Here is a 19,119-nt window from a genome sequence, read left to right on the forward strand (position 1 = left end):
TAAAGGCAACTGACCATTGCTTTTATTATAACTGAGAATTTGGTGAACAAGTCGTAACCACTCAAAATTGTGTAGACAGAAATTGTGGATGATTACCAGACAGTCAAAGAGTTACGTAAAGACTAATCTTCATAAAGTCTTTTTGTAGGCCCACAGGACACTTTGCAGGCAAGCATTTTTCTGGTTATGTGTAACAAACTACACTTGTAAGACTGAATTATGTGAGGAACTGTCACTGAATGTCAGATTTTGTTTGAGGTAAATTATAACAGAGAAATATTTCAACAAGCTTAGTCAGTTTCTCCTCTATTTGCAGTTCTACGAAAAATAAGGTTGTGACAAGAACAGCCTTTCTCTCTCTATTAGACGTCATGTCATCACTTGTCGCTTCTTGTTTATTCTGCTTGTGCTGAACTCTCCCTCCTGCTTTCTCTTCATCTCTTGTTGTTTTTCATTTCTTATTCTGTGGATATTATTACCATATCCCTTTGAGACCCAAATATGTTCATTTTTTATTTTGCAAACTGTAAACATTCATGTAGTCCTACAGTTGTCATGTAAAATGGTTTACATGTAAAGTTGTGTCACTTTACTACATCCTATAAAATTAGTTTCAGCTGTCACTTTCTTTTTAACCCATAGCTGTGTTCCAAACAACTTGATCCAAACAAATCAGCAAGGCTAGTATGTAATATGTATGTAATATGTAAATATATATTTTATTTTTTTGAAAATATATTTTAGTTAAATATGTGAATATATATATATATATATATATATATATATATATATATATATATATATATATATATATATATATATATATATATATATATATATAAAAGTGAATATATTTATGTCAATATATTTACCAACAACATATATGTTCATATATGTTTTAACTTTTGCAAATTGTATCATTTGAAATATATTTTGAAATTTAAAAATGTATATATTGTATATAAATGTACAAAAAATGTATATATTGTATATGAAATACTATTATTTGAATTATTTTTACAGAATTGAATACAGTTATTTAATAGTGTGTGTATGCAGTGTTAGACACTGAGTTCTATCTATTGTTTAAGTGTACTTCACTGTTGGAGTGTCACTGTTATACTTGCATCATAAATATTGTGCATATTTTCAATATTTAAATGACTTCAGGAAAGATGTCAATAAAACACAACAATAAATCTAATAATTGCACTTAGTGTTAGGTGTGTGCCACCTAATGGCCTAATAGTCCTAGGAAAGCAACTATCTGTCATTTTACATTGCAGTCATTTAAATGTAAGTACAGTATTTATTATAGCTGTGTGTCATAATACAGTAGTGAAATATGGTAGCCTACTGTTGTGTATAGGGGAAAAGGTAGAGGAATTACTATGATCAAAATACATTTTCGACCCTTCTTTAGCAAGCTAAACATTTTATGACCATATATTTTGTCATATATTTTACATTACATGTTATAAATGTAAATATATTTCACACTTAACATCATATATTTTTGTTATATTTCAGAATATATTTCAAAATGATAAATATGTGAACAACCATGCAAATATATTTCAATGCATTTGGAATATATGCCACATATATTTTTGACACTTAAAATATATTTCAATATTTTTTTTTTTCTGTATGGGAGTCTACATGAGCAAATTATATATTTAAGCAATATCACACAAGCAAGAGTGCTGTTTCTCTAAATATTTGATATGCTGATATTACAACCAACAGCATGATTTGGAGTGTAATGCTTTTATACAATTATTGAATAAATAAGAAATTAATTTTGGTCATTTACATTTTAGACATAATTTTTCCATTTTTTTGTCTATTTTTACTCTGCCAAATAGTTCCAAAAATAGTAAAAACAATGTGAATAGTTGAGCTGCAGAGTCCCACACATGACAAACAGAAGAAAAATATAGATATTGTGGCCACAAATTAAAAATGTGTCCCCAAAATTCCTTTCAACCTCTCGACGATACTCAATGGCTTCTTTTTAGCAAACAAATCGCTCGAGTGGGTGTAAATACAATTAACTTTCATGTTTTTTTTTTTTTTGCACAGCCTGCAAAAATCGCTCGATTCCATTGCTGCCTCTGCAAACTGCTGATCAACACGTTTGGTTACACATTTCCTGCCTGGAGTTTTCACACCGCTCTGCAAAATACTTCACCCGGACCGTTGGTCTGATTGGTTAAAAAGTGAATAGTTGTATCAACTTAAAAAAATTACTTCAATTGGTAACACCTAAAGAAATTAAGTTTTCTCAACTTAAATTATCATGTTTTATCATGAAAAACGTGATAATTTAAGTTGAGAAAACGTAATTTCTTTAGGTGTTACCAATTGAAGTAATTTTTTTAAGTTGATCCAACTGTTCACTTTTTACAGTGATTTAAGGACTATCCAATAGCGTACAGAGTCATTTGAACTATGCCCGTTGATCATGCCTCTTGTGCAGTAGAAAATACATAGCAGACTCCCCAGACCAATGTTCAATCTTAAAAGATTGAGCTTGGTCTGGTGATAGCCAGACTAGGACAGAGCCGTAACGGCTCTTGGATTGGATTAAACCCACCAATAGTGCGCCAGGTGGATAAGCCAGTTTGTGATTGGTTCCTGCAAATTTGTAAAGGAAGCAGGATAGATATATGTACAGGTTTCCAGCCTGAGCTGCAGGGCGAAATCAAATCACTGGCAGATCAGGCTGGGTTTACCCAGTCTATTAACTTTTATAAATTTTACAAGATTGAAACTCATTTTTTAAAGGTCAGTTTAATGTTATTTAAGTGCAAATTACTTAAACATCCAAGTTGATTGTACTTAAAAATTGTACTCAACAAATTTGTCTTACAGTTCCGAAATTGCCAACTTGCAATACTTATGAATACAACATTCTCTCTGCAATACAAACATGGACAAACAGAGTGATTCAAACAGTCTCAGGCCCAATCACTCGGCCAATCTAATTTGAAGACCTGAAAAACTATGAAATGGAACTGACTGGATATTTCACATTAACAAGTCCAATTATTCCAGGATCAGTTTAAGTCCAGGTCTAAGAAATAAAACATCACTGTACATTCTTGTGTGGTCTTGAGGAATTAGATCATTGTGCTGTACTGCAGAATTCATATTCCCACCTTCAAATCCACAATATTGTTTAGACACAACACAAAAGATGTGGCCTTGAGCTATGTCTGCATGTGTGTGTTCTGCAAGTGTACGTCCCCCACAGTCCAGTAATGCTCTAGAAACATAGCAAAGGTCGATGCGGCCCCATGTCCTGCACGCATTCAGCATCAACCAAAAAGAACCACTTAACTTGAAGAGTCATTTCCTGCACATCCCTTTGAAAACAAGCGGTTTGATCCCTCTCCACAGAGCCGTGCCACAATCTCCGCACTGTAGTCTGGAGAAAATAGAAACCACTAACACAGCGGGCAGTGACAATCTCTATTATTTCTTTTACTATTTGAAAAATGTTGCCTTGGGAAGCAATCACACTCCCTTTAAATGGCAGCATATGTTTTTTTTTGTCATCAGTCTGGCCTAGGTCTTCATGCAGTAATGAAACACCCCATATGGCAACAAAAAAAATTCTGACCAGAAAATAGTTTTAAAATACATAAAATATATGTTGCAAACAACAAAGTTTTAATTATTATTATTATTATTATTATTTTACTATTTTTCAATTTAAAATACATTTATTTTAAACCTTCAAATCCTCCATCTCTCAGAGGTGTTACTGTATCAGTGACAGAGCCAAATGTGATCAGAGAATCTCTGCACTGTGCAGCTTACTGACAACTTAATCGTTTCTCAAAGACACATATGAATTGATCCAAAGAAAACTGCCATCGAGGTCTGCTAAACTCAAAGGGCTCTTTGTTAGTTTTATATAAATACTCTTTAATTGTCAGTGCACTTTGCTTGAGGTGTGAAACTTGTCAAGTGTTTTATTTATTTTTTAGGAGCAGAGAAAACTTCATTTCAGAAAACTAGTGACATGGTGTCTAGGGGATTAACTGCCTGAAAAAATTATTTCACTCAAAATTACATAACTACATTATCACATTGAAGTCTGTAATTTATGGTTAGGGCAAAATTAAAACATTGTCTCCATGATGCCGTAATGTTGACTACGTTGTCGTATTTAGTTTCTCCCCCTTTGCTGCTCTACTTTGAGGAATCATTGCTGCAATTCCCTTAAGGTGGCTTGTCTAATCTCCTGAGAAGTTGCTGAATTCTTGGTTTTCATTTTGACCACATTTTTGCCTTCAGCAATTCTAACTAGGACAGTATACAGAAGGGATGATTGGCACACGTTGACGTGCTAGCATTATGTTTTCATCACCTCAAACCTCTGTTTCGCAGGTTTAGAAATTCTATAAACAATCGTACAGGTGTGGAGAGGACCAGGTGCCCTTCACCATCTAAACATCTCGCAGATGTCATCAATTCTATCAGGTGTACTGTATATGCTTTGATGTCTTTGGAAAGCTCTTCCTCTGTTGAAGATGATCTGTTATTTGTTATGAGGCTATCTTTGGCAGCAGCTTTGACTTGTTTTCATTTTTAAGTTGATTCTGAGTAATCCCAGTACTATCATCACCATCAGGCTGTTGTTTTCAGAAGATTTTGAAAAGAAACCACACCCTTGAGAATAACACATCTTCCAAGTTTGACTGTTTTAGGGCAAGCATTGTTTTCTTCTTCACATATATATATATTTTTTTTTTTTTATAAAGTGGCCTTGATAAAGTAGCATAAGTCTCATTATGCTACTTAGATGACGATAAAGATAAAGATAATGAAGATTGATTTCATTAAAAAAAGAAAAAAAACCAGAAACATCATTCCAACAAGAAAGGCAACGTAGCAGTGTGCACGAAACACAAACAACACCATACAATGAACAGAAATAAGTGAGGGCATTAAATACAAGATAACTAAAAGACAAACAGGAGTGCACTAATTAATCAAATGATGAATTGCCATGACAACTAAGGAGCAAACAGGAACCATGATAAATGGACTAAAAGTCCTTGAAAACAAAACAAAACAGACTTGACTTAGCATAACTGTGACGTATATGATTAGTTAAAAAAAAAGTTTCAAAATACATTTTTGAAGTAAAAAAAAAAAAGTGTTACAAATGTCACGCAAATATCAGTTATTGATTCATATATTATCATTTTTTAGGGGAGTTGCACAGCATGGCATTTCATAACCTTGCTTTGTCATAAAAAGCTCCAATTATTTGATATCTTAAGAGACTTATTGACTTTGACATGCAGTAATGATGGTCTGCAGGGTCCTCTTTATGATATTTCATATTGTTTCATATTTATTTTTCTTTTCATGTTGGCAGCACCACATGACTTTGATTTGGTGGACAAAGGTTTTTCAGACATTAATAAGCAGTGAGGCAGTTTTGTTGAAAAGCAAACAACAGACAACAGAAATAAAAGATCATGCCAAACTAATAAGGTTTTTTTTTTAAATAGTTTTCATTCTTTTAATGAGGTATTTCTGCATTATGATATCAGGAGAGTTGTAGTGTATGTATGACATTTTTTATTTTAACACATGCTGTCTAAAAATTCCAAAATAATTCAGAAATTAAAAATATGCTTATGTAACACATTGTTTGTATGAATACTCTATGTATTTTTTTAACAAGTTTCAGATTCAGACAAAAATGAGCATGTCATTGACCCTTCAATCAATATCCACCTCTGTAACCAATATTGACTTGTACAAAATAAATTATTTGGTCTTGATTGATGTCAGTCAACCTTGAAAAAGTAAAAACCTTCAACCCGCCTGGATTGGCAACATTAAATCGTTTAACCAGCATTTTGAGTTCAGGATGAAAGAAATCAGGTCAACTTGGATGGATGTCAAGAAGAAAGTCTTCGAATAGAAGTGGAACATTAAACCACATCATTAACATACAGGAAATAGAAATAAAGAGCAAAATCATAGAATCATTAATCATAAAAAGTCTGACAGCGGCAGCAGTTCAGAATGATTGATGATGAACCAAGACAAATTTGATCCCTTTTCTCATCACCGTCTGGATATGCCACACTTGTGAACTATGATTTGTTTTTGGTACACAACGTCAATATTTTGACAGACATGCAGGCTCAGAGGAGATAAATGATGCTATGGTCAACAGAGCAAAAATTTGGCTGGACTGACTTATGTTTAAATATAATTTATGTACTTGTCATATGTGTTTTGTAAGCTTGTTTCCACCACGGAATAAAAAAATTAAACGATAATTGCGATCTCACAATTGCGGAGTTTATATCTCACAGTTATACAAAACTATATGCTGACTTTTTATGCTGAATTGCGAGTTATAAAGTTGGAATTGTGACTTTACGTGTCACAATTCTATTTTTTGTTTTGTTTATTTCCACCACCACCACAACAACAACAACAACAACAAAAACGATAATTGCACATTTTTTATCTCATTTCTCACTTTATTCTCACAATTGTGAGTTTATATCTGCCAATCCTCAGTTTATATCTGGCAATTCGGACTTTTTTCTCTGAATTGCAATAGCTTTTTTATTTCAATAGCAGAAATAAGCTTCCACCGTTTTGTCTACATTTTCATGTAGTTTTAGTACTAAAAACCCTTTTAAGATGTTTTGGATGAGATTTATTTACACATGATTAGTTTGCACATTATACATTTTATCTCTCATTTTGTTGTCAACCTTGTGAGAGGCAATTTTTTGGAAAATATAATGGAAAAATGCAACATTTTCCACACTTTCTAAAATTAAATGTAAATATGATGTCAGCCTTCCAACACTGTGTCAGATGTCAATTGTGGTTGTGAAATTGAGACGCTCACATGCTGTCTCATAATCTAGTTTTAGCACTGTTCATTTTCCCTGGCTTTGGGGGCAGATGTGCAGTGGGAGTATCTCAGTGCAAAGTTTCTCCCTCACTCACTTCTTCAGAGTCTGGAGCTGAATCTCCCCAGAGGAGTGCTTTCGGTAGGTTTGCCATGAAGTCTGGATGACTATCTAGACGATTGCCAAAGTCGGAGACTTATTTCAAAGAAGGTAGGGGTCTCCGATGAGTCAAAGCACGCAATATTCATGAAATGTGTGTGTATCCGCGTCAGTGTTCGCTTTAACACATATCACTCTGTTCTTGTTCACAGCCCATCTGCTGCAGTGTTCCTGATAAAATCCAGAGCATCATGGGGAGATGGATTGTGTGTCAGATGGTCTCTCTCTCTCTCTCTCTCTCTCTCTCTCTCTCTCTCTCTCTCTCTCTCTCTCTCTCTCTCTCTCTCTCTCTCCCCTCTGTGTGTGTGGTCCTGGTAAACCCTGTGGAGTGGGGACCAAATGTCCACACAAGGATAGTAATACCAGAAATGTTGACCTTGTGGGGACATTTTTATTGCTTATACCCCCTCCACCTTCTTGAACAAACTGAACGTAATGGTGTGCTGGTGCAAAGTGCCCTCTGCTCGCTTCCTGCCTCTGTCTCTCCAGAATCTCTGCCAGCCTTCTCAAGACCTGGTCATGCCGTCATCTGTAGCGGCCTTGGGAGAGTGCCGTCTTGCAGCCTGACAAGATATGGTGGAGGCTTACACCTGGGGTTTTACAAAGAGAGCAGCATTCCTCCTTGCCAAACCACAAGCTTAAGTTCCGCAGACAGGGAAGAGTGTCGTACGTCACCCTAATAAAAAAACGAAACCTTGCCTGCGGGATCTTTCAGAGGTCTGCCAAGCTGATGTTTCTGGCAGCCATGTTTTCCCATGTCGTCCATTCCCCCTGAGCTATGGCCTTGATCTTTTGACGCTCATACTCCATGTTTGTCACCTCTGCAATGACCAGCTCCTTCCTCCCTTTCCTGCTGGCCTTGGACCAGGACTTTGGGACTTCTTCACGCCCAAGGCCTGCCCTTCCTGCTTGAACTCTGTCGATTATCTTTTTTTGCTGCAGCCTGCTTATTGCCTGGTCGACCTCAGCATGGGCTTTCCATTTACGGCCAATGAGGATCTGGACATTGGCATCCCTCACTGACTGAGTAGTGGACTCCTTTACATCACAAGCCTGGATTTCTCCTGTTTTGGAGAATGCCCAATGTGATTGACTGTAAGGGCAGCTGTAGCATGTTTCTTCCAAAGAGACCGGTTTCAAACAGGCATTGCGGCACCCCCAGCCATTTTCGAATTAACAAGTTGGCTTTTCCATCCAGCCTGCTTACCATGGATAATGGAATCTCACACAACTTAAGTGGCCACATTATCCTCTGGTAAAGTGTGGTGTGGTAGCACCAGGCCTTAAGTTTTCCCGGGAGCTGGCATCAGTCAGTCATCAGGCCGTCAGTCAGCTGCTTCAACACAGCTTCCCCTGCTTGTTTGTCAGAGAGTTCTGCTGTATAATGTCGCCCAAGGCTTTTAATATGCTGGTCAGCAAGAAGGGGGATCTTCTCACCACCGACGGTAAAGATAGTGAGGTCACTTCTAACTCGCTTCCTGAGAGAAAGGCTTCGGGACTTGGCAGGTTTGATCTTCATCCTTGTCCAGGACATTAGCTCGTCCATTCTCTTCAGCAATGAGGATCACCTCAAAGGCAGCCCCAAAGAGGATGGGGGATATTGAGCACCCCATGGCGATGCCCACCTCCAGCTGCTGCCATCCAGTTGTGAACTCATGCAGGGAGAAGGCCATTTGGAGGTCGTTGAAATAGTTTGAGACCAGACTCCTGATGCTGTTAGGCATGTGGAAAAACTCAGTGGCGTAGTCGATAAGCTGGTGGGGTACTGAATAGGGGTGGGAAAAAAAATCGATATTGCAATATATTGTTGTGCTCTCTGTCGCAATAAATAATCGATACACTAACGCCCAATATCGATATTTTATTACAACACAAAATGATTAATTTACCCGTTGTCAGTGTCACTGTCACTACCCAATATCTACCATTCTGTTTGCGGGGGGCGCTGTTCGAGTAAATAGGGGTAAAGTGGCGCAAACAGCGGCCGGTGAAGAACGTCTCCGGTTACTATCGTAACCTCGGTTCCCTGAGAGGCGGGAACGAGACATTACGTCACTGACGTATATGGGAACTCCCTTCCTCCTCATTTTCACTGAAATCTTATAGGCTAACGCCAGCTGGAGACAGCTGGCCAATTGACGCGAAACATGCAAATGCTGACCGGACCGCGGGCAGTATAAATAGCATGGGCGCGGCAATAACGTCAGAATCAAGACTGAACGCTAGCACAGCTGATCAAACGGCGAGCACGGCGGCTGACGTAATGTCTCGTTCCCGCCTCTCAGGGAACCGAGGTTACGATAGTAACCGGAGACGTTCCCTTTCAAGGCGGTCACTTCGACATTACGTCACTGACGTATATGGGAACTGTATAGAATCCCGCCGTGAGCGCAGTGAAGATAAGCCCTGAACGGGGTCAAGCTACACTCCCACAAGAGACAACAGTTCTAAGCCAGCAGCGCCGCTAGGAGCACTCGAACTGATAGGCGAAACTAGACTAAGAAACGTCTGTTCCGACCCACCCAGTTGCATATCCAATGCAATGAAGCGAAGGCTGCACTGGACAGGGCAGCACAACACCATAAGCACTCAGCATAAGAGTTAACACAGTGTCAACGGCAATAGCGGTGACAGCTGCATAACCTTAGAGCCATACACAGACTTAACAGTACATAGAAAACTACTGCGTAATGCGGAAACAGCCATGTATAGTCATTATATACATTATAGTCATAACACAGAGTTAGCAGCAATGGTAACTCTGCATAATGCAGACTACTGTACTGTTGGTGGTAACAGTTCATGAGTACATTAATAAAACTCACCAAACCCACGACGCTATAGGCAGTGCATAAAACTTGAAACCCTGGCGAACGTGTTCTGAGAAGACAGCCAGCATACCTAAATCCCGTGGGCATTAAGCCAGATTGAAAAGCGTCGAATTCAGTGAGAAAGTCTCAGTCCCTATAGTACCATCCACCAAGCACACAAACAGCTAGTCAGACTGCTGCCTAGTGGTCCACGTACATCCGCAAAGCCCTTACAGGGCCAACAGCACTCTGAGTATCAGCATCATGTGAGGCTGACGGCTCAGCAGAAGGCGGGCAGGGATCAATCTGTGCTCTGAACGGTGTAAGCGACTGGAACGCAGCTTGGTATCGGACGGAGAGTGACGCTGCAGTCACTAGGTCCGAGACAATGCAACATCATTCATGTAGAATAAACGTAGGTCTCCAAGTGCTTCGCTGGGGCGAGAGCAGGTGGAAGGTCATTCTCAAGGAGATCTCTCAGCACTTATTAGTGTGAAGTGTCTTGCTCAACTAAGGACCCAGCAGCGGACACACAAGAAGGTTCCACAGCTTGGGGCTGGGGTGCCAATCGTCTGAGGGGGATAGTCATGGGGGAGCCCCCATAACTCTCTCAGGTCCGTGAACCGGGGATGATAGGCCAGTAAGGGGGGTCACGAGGAAACTGACACTCCCTTGTAGAACATAGCCAATGTTCTAAAGCCGATGTACAGAAGTGCAAATTAACACATAACTGAATGTACATAAACACTGTGCCAGTGGCCGTAGCGACAACAACTGTGAATATACGCAGTTAGATAATAGCCTTCCATAATAGCATAGCACCTCAGAAGTACACAAACACAGTCGTAGCCGTAGCTAGAACTGTGAGTATACGAGTTAGTACAGAATAGCCAGTTGCACTGAAGGAAACGGGGCAACATAACAGCGTAGCACATGTACGTAACAGCATCGGTCGCTGTAGCGCCAACTATACGCAGTAGCTCAGTATAGGCACTGAAGGATACGGGGCAACACCGCAGCATGAACACATCCATGTGCAATAATGCAGCGCAGGTCACAGGTCGACAGAGACTGTGAATATGCACAGTTCGACTGGGATAGCTAGTTGCACTAAGATACAGGGCAACATGACAGCATAACACAAGTGCGTAAGAATAGCGCATCCATGTATGTACATAACGCAGCGTAAGTCACCATAGCTGCGATGCACAGTTAGATCAGGATGGCTAGCTGCACTGAAGGAAACAGGGCAGCATTACAGCATAACACATCCGTGCACATACATACATCCAGAAACTGTGAATATGCACGGTAGATTAGGATAGCTAGTTTTGCACTGAAGGAACAGGGCAACAAAATAGCAAAAACACATCCTTGTACATAAGTGCAGTGTAGTCGCCGTAGCGATAGAACTGTGAATATGCACAGTTAGATAGGACAGCTGGTTGTTGCACTGAAGGATAGAGGGCAACATAACAGCATAACCCATCAGTGTGCACATTTAAAACATCTGTGTGTATAATGCAGCGCTAGTCGAAGCGACCGAAACTGCATGAATATGCGCAGTTCAAACACAATGGTCAGTTACGTTGAGGGCAACATAACAGCATAACGCTTCAGTGTGTACACAGATGCAGCGCAAGTCGCCGTAGCGACGACTGTGACTATGCACAGTTAGATAGGATAGCTAGTTGCACTGAAGGATACAGGGCAACGTGATAGCATAGTTACATTGATGTGTACAAAACACAGCGTCAGAGGCATAGCGACATCGACTGTGAGTAGTTAATCAGAATAGCCGGTTGCACTGAGGATACAGGGCAATATATAACGGCATAAACCATAGACACATATCAATGTACATAACACAGCGTCAGTGGCAGCGCACAACAGCTGTGAATACACAATAATCAGAGTAGCCAGTTGCACTGAAGGAACAGGGCAATATATAACGGCGTAATCGTAACACATATCAGTGCGTAGTGTGTACACAGCGTCAGTTGCATCGCATAACAACTGTGAATACGTAGTAATCAGAATAGCCATTTGCACTGAAGGATACAGGGCAATATATAACGGCAAAATCATAACACATATAGTGTGTAGTGTGTACGTAAACACAGCGTCGGTTGCATCGGGCAACAACTGCGAATACGTACTGTGTAGTAATCAGAATAGCCATTGCACTGAAGGATACAGGGCAATATACAACGGCAAAATTCATAACACATATCATTGTGTAGTGTGTACATAAACACAGCGTCAGTTGCATCGTGCAACAACTGAAAATACGTACTGTGTAGTAATCAGAATAGCCATTTGCACTGAAAAATACAGGGCAATATATAGTGGCATAAATCCTAACACATAACAGTGTGTAGTGTGTACGTAACACAGAGTCAGTTGAATCACACAACAACTGTGACTACGTAGTAATCAAATAGCCAGTTGCACTGAAGGATACAGGGCAATGTCGTGGCATAAGCATAACACACACATCAGTGTACATAAACACAGCGTCAGTGGCATCGCACAACAACTGTGAATACATAGTTGAATCAGAATAGCCAGTTGCACTGAAGGATACAGGGCAATTTATGACGGCATAAATCATGAACACATAACAGAGTGCGGTGTACACACACAGCATCATTTGCGTTGCACAACTACTGTGAATATGTTGTAATCAGAATAGCCATTTGCACTGAAGGGTACAGGGCAATATATAACGGCACAAATCATAGCACATATCAGTGTGCGGTGAGTACATAAACACAGCGTCAGTGGCGTAGCGACAACAACTGTGGATACGTAGTTGAATGGCCAGTTGCACTGAAGGATATCATAACTTACAGGGCACAAACGGCACAATCATAGCACATATCAGTGTGCAGTGAGTACATAAACACAGCGTCAGTGGCGTAGCGACAACAACTGTGAATACGTAGTTAAATCAGCATGGCCAGTTGCACTGAAGGATACAGGGCAGCCTGACAACATAAGCTGTAAGCACATCAAATGTAATGTTACGTCGGCCCAGCGTCAACAGCATAAGCGGTAACGACTGCGCAACCCCGTAGTCAAGACTGACTAGGGGTAAACAACACTCACCGGATTGTGGCTGTGCACTTTCCATTGTCAGAGCGAGGCGCATAGAGACCTCTATGCTAGAGACTTATAACATCCGTACTTCCCTTTTTTCTTTTGGACACGGAGCCATGGCCTTTGCCTCGTCTCTGTAGACGCGCGTCTTGCGCACGACACGACTACCAAAGGACGCCGTGGAAGACGGCGTCTTTCTTGAAGTAGCCTGGCTGAGATACCGGGCTAAGTATCCTTATCAACAGAGCCTCTCGCGTCGAGTCCTTCTAGCGAGCCCGCGAAAAGGACCGGTCACCGGAGTGGCGACGGGCAGCGTCAACTCGTCTTAGGGCGGGAGAGGGCCCACCAGCGGCCTGCTGGCGGCAGTGGGCCTCATCTCCGCTGATGCCCGGGTTTATTCCCCTGAGGGCGCGCACTGTCCGGCACATGCCCGCCGTCGTGAGTGCGGCCTCGGTTGATCCTTGTTAGGGTAGAGCGAGTCGATAGGACCCGCACATATCTGGCATGTAAGTTAGCAGCCATCGGATGCGGGGAGGAAACATGGTGAGTAACCTCTATTGCAACTTCCACGATGACTTCAGATAAGACTTCTAGCGTGAAGAAAGAGATTCTGACGTTATTGCCGCGCCCATGCTATTTATACTGCCCGCGGTCCGGTCAGCATTTGCATGTTTCGCGTCAATTGGCCAGCTGTCTCCAGCTGGCGTTAGCCTATAAGATTTCAGTGAAAATGAGGAGGAAGGGAGTTCCCATATACGTCAGTGACGTAATGTCGAAGTGACCGCCTTGAAAGGGAACACAAGTTAACTAACAACAACAGAGAATTGCAGAAAAAAAGAGAAGCGAGAAGAATGGCGGAAAACAATAAACAAGTAATAAAAACTCAGTGAGTGTTTTAGCGCAATTTTCTCACGTCATGGGATCACAACACTAAGAGATAGTAAATCTTTTCCTGGATTTTTTTTGTGCGTTCCCGAGATTAGACCTTCCTTAACATACTGCCGAAAACCCGAAGTCTCTAGGTGGTCTGGTTGAGGAGTAGATAGAAGTGCAAGATTGGTGCGCACAGACAGAACAGAAATCATGAGTTAACAATCGCAATTTTGTCCGGTGGATAATTGCGCTAAAAACTAATCAAAGACCCACCCGCTAGTTTCCACTCTAAAGGGTTTTACGAGACAGTCGACGGAAAGGCACTGGATAAAGACTATGCAATCTGCAAGAACTGCTTTGCAAAGATAAAATATAACAGCAACACTACGAATCTGCAAATGCACCTCGTTCGCTACTGACGTTTCAGTATTATGGTTTACACATGTTAATGTTCATGTTGTTTTGTAATGTTCATGCACTTTTATCTGTCTAGATGTACAGTGTTTACATTTAAGACCAGGAGGCAGTGAGTTATGCAAATGCATATTTCTTTGCACAATGTTGGAAATGTTGGCATTAATAAATGCATAAAATTTCCTTATTCCTTCTTTTTCTTTTCAGTCACATATATCGTGATATATCGTTGATGAAATTTCTTCCAATATATTGAATATCGTAGATATCGCGAATCGTGATATTATCATATCGTGGACCACATATCGCCACAGAATTGAATCGTGAGGTACCTGTATCGTCCCACCCCTAGTACTGAACCATATGAATTTGCCATGTCAAGCCACACAACGTGCAGGTCTGATCTTTTTCGTTTGCCCCGTTGGATCTGCTCCCAGATTACTGAAGAGTGTTCCACACACCCTGGAAAGCCAGGGAACCCATTCTCAAGATGGAGAAGAAAATCTTGCCTTCGACGTTGAACAATGCTATGCTAGGAACTTGGCCAATTTCCCTAGAGTCCTTCTCCTTGGGGATGAAGACAGACATAGCACTTCTCCATGCCTTTGGGATGGGTAGCTTTTTCCAGGCGGCTTGCATGAGGACCCACAACTGCTTCAAGACTACCGGCCAGTTCTTTTATAATTTGTAAGGTACCCCGTTGGGACCTGGAGCTGATACGGATCTGGCCTTTTTCACCACCTGTCGAACTTCACTGAGCTTTGGCGGGAGGGTGTCGAACTTTTATACAGGGAGACCTGGCTGAGGCAAGTGGCTCGATGAACCTAAGGACTAATTTCTCACTGGGCCGCTATACTGCCTCCTAATGTGCTCTTCCAACTCCTCTCTAGTGACCTCCAAACTCCCAGACTTAGCCTCCTCCAGCAGCTGCCTAGCAATCCTTAAAGAATTTGGCTCATTCCTTTTCTCTCCTCTTCTGCCTCCTTCAGATACGCTTTGCCCTCCGCATATTGGCTAGTCTCCTCCTGATCTCAGTCCACAGGGCTTTGAGACCCTCCCTCTCATTCTGGTTTATTTTCCTCCAGCATTTACGGAGTTGACGCTGCTGCTGAACCAGCTGCTCGGTCTTTTTCCCTCGCCTCCCCTTTTGTCTTGGCACGGCAGATTTCTTGTTGTTAAATGTCCAAAACCTGTCTTTGCATTCCTGGTAAAGAATGTCTCTGAACAGGTTGAGCCTAGACTTCAAACTCCCCTGCAGTGACCTCTGCAGCACCTCGCTAAGGTCTAAGTCCAAATTCTGCCATACTGATGCCTCACTAGTCTTTGGCCACTTGATTTTGTTCCTTCTAGATGGTACTCTATTCTTCTTAGCTCTGTCTTTTCAGGGGACTTTGATGTGTGTCAAAGCCTTCCTCCTCCACAGGGCCTTCCTTCTCCTCTGCCTGACTACCCTCAGCTACTAGGGGTCCAGTAGCGCTGTGGTTTTTTCCCTGGCTTTTGGACCCTCTTGTCTTCCCTGCCATAGCAGTGCAAGTGTGCTGCGGGATAATCCACTCACACCTCATTTTCCCATGGTTGATACAGTATATACATATATATTTACACTCTAAACAGAAATGCAAGGGGGTAAAAATAACTTCTTTCTTTCTCAAAACACAAATGTTTTGATTTTTTAAGTGAACAAATGATGTATAAGTGTTTTCAGACATGATCATTGGGTGTAGGTAATTGGGAAATGATTATGGAATTTAAATGGCATTGTTTCCCAAATGAGCTGAAGATTTGGTACATGAGAGAATGGTTTCACTGAGTTGGCCTCAAGTTCCAATTTTAGTGTCTGAGCAATATTAAAAAACTGTAACATATTTACTCACATATTATAATTAAACTTTATAAGCAAGACTTTATTGCACAATGCACATTTCTTATTATTAAGCCTAAAATGTGTTTTAATATCACATTTAGTAAGGATAGTATGATCACTGTATAATATCATTCTTTAAATGCAAGAAATTTAAAATGTACCTAAAATGTATTAGTAATAGTTCCATTTTAGCACAATCAAATATACTTAAGTAATCTTTAGCACTATTTCCTCAGCACTATTTCCAGATAACTATAGTGAATTTAGTACAAAATTAGTTGTTCCAATTTACCATACTTTAAGTATATCAGTTTAGTATACCAACAGTACAATTGCATGGTATTTATATGAAGTACATAAATGTAAAAGTATTTGTTGTATACTTAGCATAAAATAAATACATTTTGGTATTAATTTTTCACTAGGGATGGAATGTCCAACGCGCGTGTGTGTGCGATATTCGCTTAAATACTGATACAGGCAAATTGTCAGTGCTGGTACTACTCGACCTCAGTGCTGCATTTGACACTGTCGATCATAACATACTTCTTGACAGGCTGGAAAACTGGGTCGGGCTTTGTGGGATAGTCCTAAAATGGTTCAGGTCATACTTAGATGGGAGAGGTTATTATGTGAGTATAGGAGACCAAGGGCCCTATTTTAACGATCTGAAACGCAAGTGTCAAAGCGCAAAGCGCAAGTAACTTTGTGGGCGGGTCTTGGCGCTGTTGCTATTTTCCCAGCGGGATAAATGACTCTTGCGCCAGGCGCAAATCTAAAATGGGTTGGTCTGAAGTAGCTTCATTATTCATAGGTGTGGTTTGGGCGTAACGTGAAATAAACCAATCAGAGCGTCATCTCACATTCCCTTTAAGAGCAGGCGCGCTTGTTCTAAAGCGGATTCCTATTATAACGGCGGATTTGCCAGGCGCGCGCCAGGAACGGTTCACAGCCGAGGAGAGCAACGCTCTCGTCAGGGACGTTGGGGATGGAGAAACCCACCCAAATTAACTTCGGTTAAAAAGGCGTATGATAATTTGGGTAAATGTGTAAGCTAGATGTATGCTTTTATAATAAATTGTATATCTATCTATCTATCTATCTATCTATCTATCTATCGTAATAATGTATAATTTGCAAAAATGAAAACTGCTGCTTCTGTGTAGATGAGAGAATCAAAGTGTATGCGCGTTGTGCACACGCTACATTGATTATGGCCAAGCATGCGCCCTTAAAATAGCATATGAATAACATGCGCAACGCGCCACTGACTTTAAACCATTTTTTCCTGGTTAGTGGCGCAACTGTTTTCTAAACCTGCAAAATAGCATGAAGGAACGTTTGCGCTGGAACACGCCTCCTTTTTTGCGCCGAACCGCCCAGGGAGCGCAAGTTCATTCCCTAGTTTAGCGATGTGCTTCTGTGGAGGAAAAAACGCGCTTTGCGCGGGTGCAAAATAGGAATGATACATGCGTCGGTGTACAAAGTCAATTGCGCTGGGTGCAAGATAGGGCCCCATAAGTCTGAGTGGACATCCATGACATGCAGAGACCCTCAAGGCTCAATTCTTGTGCCACTCCTGTTCAACCTGTATATGCTCCCAATGAGCCAAATAAAGAGAAAGAACCAATTTGCTTACCACAGCTATGCAGACGACACACAGCTGTACTTAGCCCTATCGCCTAACGATTACAGCCCCATTGACTCCCTGTGCCAATGCATTGATGAAGTAAACAGTTGGATGTGCCAAAACTTTCTTCAGTTAAACAAAGACAAAACTGAAGTCATTGCATTTGGAAACAAAGATGAAGTTCTCAAGGTGAATGCATACCTTCACTCTAGGGGTCAAACAACTAAAAATCAAGTCAGGGATCTTGGAGTGACTCTAGAGTCAGACCTTAGTTTCAGTAGTCATGTCAAAGCAATAACTAAATCAGCATACTATCATCTGAAAAATATTGCAAGAATTAGATGCTTTGTTTCTAGTCAAGACTTAGAGAAACTTGTGCATGCTTTCATCACCAGCAGGGTGGATTATTGTAATGGACACCTCACTGGCCTTCCCAAAAAGACCTAAGACAATTGCAGCTCATACAGAACGCTGCCGCCAGGATTCTGAGCAGAACCAGAAAATATGAACATATCACAACAGTCCTCAGGTCTTTACACTGGCTCCCAGTTACATTTAGGATTGATTTTAAAGTATTATTACTGGTATCTAAATCATTCAATGGCCTAGGACCTCCATACATTGCAGATATGCTCACTGAATATAAACCCAACAGATCACTCAGATCATTAGGATCACATCAGCTAGAAATACCAAGGGTTCACTCTAAGCATGGCGAGTCCGCTGGAAACACCTTCCAGAAGAGATGAGATGTGCTCCTACAGTAGTCACATTCAAATCCAGGCTCAAAACACATCTTTTTAGCTATGCATTTACTGAATGAGCACTGTGCCATTGTTCGTCCGACTATTTGTACTGTATTTTATTTTATTTATGTTTTAATTATTCTTATTTATTTTGATTATTTTCATTTCTTCTATGTAAATCACTTTGAATTGCCATTGTGTATGAAATGTGCTATATAAATAAACTTGCCTTGCCTTGTGTGTGTAAAATCACCATACTAAAGAATATGAATAAAAGTCTGGGAATTATATAAAATGTGCTGTCAATCTGATCTGAAATATACAGAAAGAATTTACACTACTGTTTCTATACACTACTACAAAAGTTTGGATTCAGTAAGATTTTTTTAAAGAAATTAATTATTTTATTCAGTAAGAATGCATAAAATTGAATGACGATAAAGACATGAATAAAGACATGTATAAAATAATCTATTTCAAATAAATTATGTTCTTTTGAACTTTCTATTCACAAGTAAATTAATCTTTCAAATATAAGTAAATCACATTTTCATACTTTTTATACAATTACAAGAACAATTGTAAGAATTACATCTTAAATGGAAATGACACA

Source organism: Squalius cephalus (genome assembly GCF_949319135.1).
Source record: "Squalius cephalus genome assembly, chromosome: 2".
In the NCBI taxonomy this organism is placed as follows: domain Eukaryota; kingdom Metazoa; phylum Chordata; class Actinopteri; order Cypriniformes; family Leuciscidae; genus Squalius; species Squalius cephalus.